This window comes from Thamnophis elegans, chromosome 13 (genome assembly GCF_009769535.1).
Source record: "Thamnophis elegans isolate rThaEle1 chromosome 13, rThaEle1.pri, whole genome shotgun sequence".
NCBI lineage: Eukaryota > Metazoa > Chordata > Lepidosauria > Squamata > Colubridae > Thamnophis > Thamnophis elegans.
The window spans coordinates 19,685,563-19,693,613 of NC_045553.1; positions in this window are offsets into that span (position 1 = coordinate 19,685,563).

Below are 8,051 nucleotides of genomic sequence, written 5' to 3' on the forward strand. Positions count from 1 at the left end.
TTGGTGGCCAGGTCATCTACAGTTGCCCAAGAGGGTGAAGTTGATATCATGGATTGTATCATGAAACAAGGGCTTGGAATCCGGGCCCACTTTACCTCACGCAAGAGGCTTATGCCATCCTCCTATTTCTTAATGAGTAAGGAATCACAAGACTGGATTGGTTTTCAAAGGAAGTGAACCGAAGGCTTGTTGGGCCTCATCGGGGACCTTGGGTGAGTTTGCTTATCTTCCTTCCTTCCTTAATCTGTGGTTTTCCTCAGAAGTGTATTGATATTCATTGTGAAGGATCTCCAGGGCAACGTCTGGGTTTGTTTGGTTTTCCCAGATCATCCCAAGCAGGAAAGAGAGGAGGGATCAGTGCCCAATGGGAAGCCGGGCAAGAACCACCACCCCCAAGCTTCTGCTGCTTCTCCCTGGACCCCTCCATGAGGGAATGTCCTGCCAGGCCCTTCCGAATTGCCCCCAGGCCCCGCCAGTCCTCTGCCAGCCACTTTCCCACTCCTTTCCCCAGCACAGAGGTTTTGTACCCAATAAGTATCTTCTGCTGAGATTAAACTAGCTTTGAAGTTCCCCAAATTTAAAAAAAGAATTCTGAAAAAAGGGAAATGCTTCCTCAAATCTTGAGACTCCTTCAAATCTGCTGATGTCCCTTTTTGTATCTGGGTGGATCAATTTTTGCTACATAAGAGAATGGATTATGGTGCATTGTAAATCAAGGGAAGGACAGTTTAAGAACATTTTCTGGACCAACACATTTGTATGAAAAGGGCACACAGAGGATGAACAGGTATAAACTTGTACGATCTCTCCCATTTGGGGCAGGCGGTCCAGGGAAGGGGCTGAGGTGAGCTATTCCCTCCCAGCTGCTCGGAGGAGGCCTTTCTGCAAGTCTTCCTTTTTCTTCATTTGGATGATATTTCAGCGCCTGCAAAGTCTCCAGGAGCTGTGGGTGGGGTGGTGGGGGCTGAGTATGTGCCTTTCGCATGACTTCAACCTCCACAATTAGCAGGGTCGCATTCCTGACTCCCAGGGCCCAGATGACTTCATCCTAGGATGCCTCTTGCCTGGGGCCATGGCTGAAGGGGGCAGGAAAGCAGGTGGCAGCCCCTCAGATGCCAGCCATCCTTTGGTTGCTGCCACAAATGATTTTGGGGAGAGTCCCCTCCCCTCTACCCCAAATGGCAGACCACAATGGTTAAAGACACCTGGCACAGGTGTAGCAAGGAGACGGCCCCTCCCTCCAGCACTTTCTCTCCTCCTGAGGACCAGTGGGAGCGGAGGGGGCAGTGGTGGCTGAGTGATTGTAATGACTGTGATAAGAAAAGTAGCCCAGGCTTAACTTAAAACACAGTTGGCAAGGCTGGCCATGTGATCTGCTTCGCCTCTTCCCGGCCAACAATCAAGCAGGGCATCTGGGATCCCACAGGCCTAGGCAAGCCTCCCTTGTGATGGACAATCTGCTCAAAGGATCCCGTGCTGGCTCTTGATGGTCCAGCGGGATCTAATCCATTAGCCATAGGAGGTCATCGTGCCAATGAAGTGGAGGATGCAATCGGTCTTTTTACTCCCATCTCTGGGCCAATGATGGCCTCATTTGGGCTCGTAACGGACCCTCCTTCCTGTTCCGTGACTGCAAAGCCTTTGCTGGGAAGCCTACAAAAGCTGCAAAACATAACATTGACTCCAAAGCAGCCATAAATAACCTCCACACGTCTATAAAGCTGAGGAAAAAATGATGGAATCCTGAGCATGAGGCGATGTGTCACGGCATACTTTGCACATAACTCCACCTTGAGACCTTCCACTACATCACCAAAAGACTGCTCCCCTCCCACCTCAAAGAAGGCCGGGCCCACCCCAGGCCCACAGTTGGCAGCCATCCCTCCTCCTGAGCCTGGAAGCTGACCGGCCATGGAGTCTGCCAGCCCTGCAGCCCAGGCAGCAGTGGGTGGGAGGCAGGCCTGCCCTTGCCAACTAGGAGTCTTTGGGGCAGGAGCCAGGCCACACTCCCCACATACAGGCTGTGGGAGCCGCTCACCTCTCACCCCCTGGCTTGGAGCCCAAGAAGTGGTAGTGGAGCGGCCTTGCTGAGGTGCCTCCGTGCAGGAGGAGAAGCCTGGAGAGAAAAGAACCATTTATTCCGGCCTTCAGGATCCCACCAAGACGCAAGTCTGCTCAGGGTGAGCTCATTTCCAGAGGGATCCCCGTCTTTGAGGTTGAGCCTTGCGGGTGCTGCGCCCAGGCTGAGGTCATCAGCCCAGAGCCTATCTGGCTAGGCAGACTGCCCACCCTCTGAAGCAACACGGATCTCACACACAGCCCAGGAGTCAGCGGCAGAAAAGCTCTCCCTGTCACAAGCTGAGTGAAGGAGGCTCCATTTCTGAGAAGGATCTTAGAGGCCTAGCTGACTACAGACAATGATTAGAGCATGGCTTCGTCTGTAATCAAAACTACAAGCTCCATGCAGGAATCGTGCTGATAACCTCCCCAACTGGTGACTCTCCAGCCTCTGTTAGCAGGGCTGTCCTCAGAGGTCAAAAAAGGCAAGATGGCGGCTGTGAATCTCCAATTAAAGACCTGACCTATCAGATATGGCCGTGATGGTGAATCTATGGCATATGTGCCACAGGTGGCATGCGGAGCCATATTTGCCAGCATGGCAGCCCTCAGCTCTGGGGTGCATGTGCATGCCAGCAAGCTGATTTTCGGCCTTCCGGAGGGCTGGGGGAGGCCATTTTCACCCACCCCAGGCTTCCAGAAAGCTGGGGAGGGCAAAAACTCCCCTCCCCCGCTGTGCAGGGAGCACACATGCATGCTGGGGGGGGGGATCATGCATGCAAATTGTGCACACACAATTTTGGCACACCTTTAGAAAAAGGTTAGCCATCACTGGGTTACGGGTTATCAAAAGTGGTACCTGACAGGCACTGACTTGTCTACTTCAACTCTGCCCTAAAAATGCCCCTGATTTATGCCTTAGAGTTAAAGGTGAGGCAGATTACATGACTCAGATTGTCTATCAAGAGTTGTTGGATAAGCATGTCTAAATATCAAAACATTCAGGATTTCATGGGAATGCTGCCCTTGAACAAACCATCGTCCAATGTATTATCCCAGTAATAGAGGTGGAAAGAAGGTTAAGGGAAGTGGGGCTGATCCTGGACTCCTGCAGCCCCTGTCCCACCTCCCTCGTCCCACGGAAGGGAGAGAAAAGGGCATCACTCCCATCAGTGTGAATTTTCCTCGCATTTGCATGATGGTATCGTTATGCACAAGAGGGGACCATGGGGCCTGCTCCTGGCCCCGTGTGGCTTCCCCACCTGCATTACTATCCCTGGAGACCAGGAAGGCTGAATAATGGCCTTAAATCTACTTGGCTCCCGTTTCCTGAAGGACCCGGCTTAATGCAGGGGTCAGAGGAGTCAATCTCGCCCAGCCGGTGCTGATTAACTCTGAAAACTCCTGTGGAATGAGTCAAGCCCCCGGAGGCTGGAGGGGAGCAATGTTCTCCCCTGCTTGAGACAACGGGAAGCAGAGCAGACCAGGAAGCGCAAAGGAGCCAGTCTGGAACAGGTTCTAATATATCCGACTCGGAGCACCTGGAATGCACTGCCCTTACTACATGGTTAAGAGAAGCTGTGTTTACACACAAATGTTGCTCAAGCAGAGGTTGGTGACTCAGTCACCAGATATTTGGCTGAGCAACCTTTGGTGACTGGGCCCCCCCTCGATGCTTGGGGCGGGGCCAAGAGCCACAGAAAGGCGGGGCCGCATCAACTAGATGGCCACATTGTTGTGCAGCTGTCACTTTGTGCCAATTACACATTGCGCAATAGTTCTATCAATTCCCACCTCAAAGGAGTGAAAGGAATGCTTTTGGCCCCCCAAAAAGGGACCCAGCAAACAGATAGCTGCATGGCTACAGGAATTCCCCCCTCGTCACCAATTACCAATCCACACTTGTAATCACAAACCATACTAAGGCAAAACCAGATTGGCCATGAGTGCAAGTAAAATATTTCAATAATTCACCAAAACCTCCAGGATGGTACAAGGAGGAACAAGCAGGCAGCATTTCAAGCAGATTCTGGGACACTTTGAGGCGGGTCTGACCCGGTCCTTCCCCACGAGCCACACTGGCCTGGACTGAAGCCTACCAGCAACCTCTTCCCAGGCAGAGTCTCATCCTGAGCAAGCCTGGAGCCCTTCTCCCTTGGGGGGCCATCATTAAACGAGGGAGGGGGACAGTGCATTCTGAAGCCTCAGGATCAGATGTTGTGCCACTGTGGGAGCCCCCCCCCTTCCCCCACTGGTCTAGCCAGACAGGCTTCCATGTTTGCAGTGGGATCTCTAGGCAAAATGCTCTCGGTCTGCTTTGTGCCTCTCAAAGTGGGGCTCTGGAGGTGTTGGTTAGGGCCAAGCGCCTTTGTGCACAGGTATATTGGGGAGGAAGAGAGGGAAATTAGGAGGGCACCTGTGTCATTTGAACTTAGTGCCCTGGTGTCCTTTTAGCATAACAAGATCTCCCAGGGTTAAAAATAATGGTGATGCACCCTAGAAATATGCTGACTTTTTCCAAAAGAGGCTGGAAGAGGTGATCCTATTCCCAAAAGAGATTACCTTCCAAGGGGACCATGAATCATTTTTCATGGTCCAACTGGGTGTTTTTGCCCCTTGGATGCTCCAACAGATCAACCACACCAGAGCTTAACCCAGGGGTGTCCAAACTTGGGAACTTTAAGACTTGTGGACTTCAACTCCCAGAATTTCTCAGCGGAAGTCCACAAGTCTTAAAGTTCCCAAGTTTGGAAAGCCTTGGCTTAACCGGATAACAGTGAGGCTCATTCAAAGGCAGCCACCAGGAGTGCTTGTAACAAAGCATTGAATTCCATTTTTGCCTTTTTGTGATTGAAGCCCGGCTGAAATTCTGCATATGGAATGATGTACCTGCCATTCTCCTGTTGCTTTTCAGTTTTCAAGCATAACATGATGACAGTGGAAACTGCTGTCCAAAGGAGGTTCTGCTGAAGTCAAAAGGACGGAGCATGATAAGTGGAGCATCTTCTATGTGGACGGGAAGGGCTGAAATAAAGTTGGCATCCAAGGAATCTGCTACGTCCGAGCAGGCCTCGGTTCCAGCCCCACCTGGAGCTCCCTTCACTTGTCGCCCCTCTCGAATGAGATTGCACCTGGTGGCAGAACAGCCCCTCTTGCCCTGGCTGGGCTCTCTTAATAAGGCTGGATCCAAGATCTGGGAGAAGCTTCATTGACCAGCTCAGTTGTAATCTTTTCATCACCTGAGGCCTAAAAACAGGTGAATGTCAAGAGGAGTCTGAAAAAAAGGCAGCAGCCTTTTTATTTTGGTAAACCTACTGAAAAGGAGGGCAACCGACTTCATTGCTGATGGTTCAGGATGTGCTGCAGAATGCAAAAGAAAGGCTTTGGATAGAACTTACATGAGGAAGAGTAGACATAGACAGAGAATTGTAGGGCTGGAAGGGACGGCCCTACGGTCCCCTCCAGCGTCATCTACGGAGGTTGTCTACTCCAACCCCTTCCCAAAACAGGAGACCTTACATCACCTCAGACAAATGGCCGTCCCCTCTTCTCTTGAATTCTTCCCAAAGAGACTCTCCCCCCTCTTCCTCACAGGGGGTTACTGGGGCACTGGTGGAAAATCTCTCAGAAGAGCTGGTTACCTCAAGAAAGAGCGAAGTCCCTGAGCCTCCAGGGAAGTTGCCTGCTGTGACTCTTTCCAACTGTAGAACAAAAATGCCAAGGATGCTCTAATGGAAAGTATTTTTTTTTCCAAACTGCATTGTTTAGATGAGCGGAGAAATCCACATGAAATGCTTTAAATTGCAAATTTCCACATTTTCTCTCATATTTCCAGCAGAGACAAAAATCTATTTTAACTACTAAGGAAAAATAAGTAAATATGTTAGAAAGGAAAGAATCATACAAACACCACGCATTTTCCTCATTAAAATGTCATTTTAAAAAAATTCAAGCCCCCCTTTGAGCCCCCAAGCTGGCCAGTAGCATCTCAGCTGGTTTAAATTCACAGATATATAATGGATGGCTGGGATGGTGAGGAGAATGCTATATTCGTCTACCGTAGCCAAAATTCAGAAGGAGTCTGGTAGCATCTTCTCCAATGGACAAATGCTATTAAAACGTACAAGCCTTTGTATGTTGCAGATCAAATTTCATCAGATGCAACTTTTATTCAAAGGAAAAAGTTGCATCCTTTAAATAAAATGTGCATATATTAGAGTGAGATGCAGTTCATGAAAGCTTTGGTGTGTGCATAAAAGTTATTCTTCAGAAAAGATCTTCTCAGAGTCCTTATTTTTGCCACCCTAGACCCACGTTATTGCAGCTCATGAAAGCTGATACTTGTTAAATGACATCTGCTAGAAGAAACTTATATGTAAAACTTCCTTTTCTAAGGACTGAAGGAGACTCGGCTGGTGCTGCAAAAATCTTGCCCAGCCAAATGTCCCTAATAACTGAAAACCAATTAACAAACAATTTCCAAATGCAGCTACATTATTAGATTAGATTATACAAACTCAGTGTCCTTTCAAAGGTCCCAGTTGGAGCAAGATGGCCATTCCCTTGTCTCCCAGAGCTCTAGCACCACCACAGAAACTGTCTTGCAGTCTCCTAGTGAGGAGGAGCCACTGGTTGGAGGCGCCTCCCATCGGTCACTCGTGCAGATGGAGCTGTGCATGCATGTGAGCTCGCCCACCGCTTCCATGGCTCGATTCCAAACAGGCCTGATACTGATTGGCAACCCCTGGTCTGGAGCACTTGTGGGTGATCTCAGATCTTCTCCTTGTCAGTTGGGAATTTTGAAGAGGCTTCAGGACTTCCCCTGGAGACAGCAGCCCAGCTTCCACTCAATGTCTCTTCATTTTGCTGGGGTCACTGGCTCCACTTTTACCAGAGCTGTCCTAGGTTTCTTGTCAACCAGGAGATAAGCTCTTGATGACTGGGCTTGACCAGCGGACTAATTGCTGGCATTTAACTAGATTGCTAATCAGAATATTACAGAGCCTTTTGTCAAATGCTTTGCTGAAATTAAGATGCAGTAAGCCTACAGCTCTCATCAAAGAAGATACTAGATTGATAAATAACTTTGTCAAGACTTGTTATTTAGAAATCTGTGCTGCCCTTTTGGCAGTTCCCAATGAAAACGAAGACACCACTTTCTCCCTTCCAATCATCCGGAGCTTCCTCTCCATGGCTTCTCAAGGTTCTGCCAGAGCAACAGCCACTTTCATCACCTGAGAATTCCATAAAGTCAACATTACTAATTTACTTATGATTCAAATTTCTGGGCTGCTCAACTCCAAAGGACTCTGGACAACTTCAGAAAGTAAGAACATAGGAACCTACTTAAAACAGGACACAGTGTAGTGTGGAAATAAGCAGGGCGGTTGGAGGGAGGGAACCATCAGAACACAACACGTCTCTGCAAGAACACCACTAGCCCCAACCCAACCTGGCCCAGACCAGGAGAATTTACTGCCAGAAAGTGGGCAGGAGGGGGTGGCAAGCTGTCTTTGACGCGGGGTGCTGTTCCCTGTTGGAAGTGCAACGATGGAGAAGGCCCAACTCTAAGGTCCCACTAGACAGTCTTGGTTAATTGGTGGCCCTGATGCCACAGGTCCTATGGAGCAAACCCCATGGGAGATGAGCTTGCATGCTCTGCCATGCTGGGCTTTCTAGGTAACAGCCGGATCCATCTAGAAAGGATGCTCAGAAGCCAACCGGCACCCAGTGTAACTCCTGCAGGAGGAATGCTGCATGGCCACAGGAGGGCTTGCCTGTCGCTGCCCAGGTGCCACATTCCGGATTAGTTGGAGTATCTTCAAGGGCAGCCCCACATAAAGCTTGTTGCAGTAGTTCTGACCACAGTCTCAAGACACAGTCCTGCCCCTTTCTTTGGCTCATCACAATCGCCTGCTGGGACACACACCTGTTGCGGGAACAGGCAGCCGCAAAGGAGGAGGTGATGGGTTTTTCTTTCAGCGTCTTTGCCA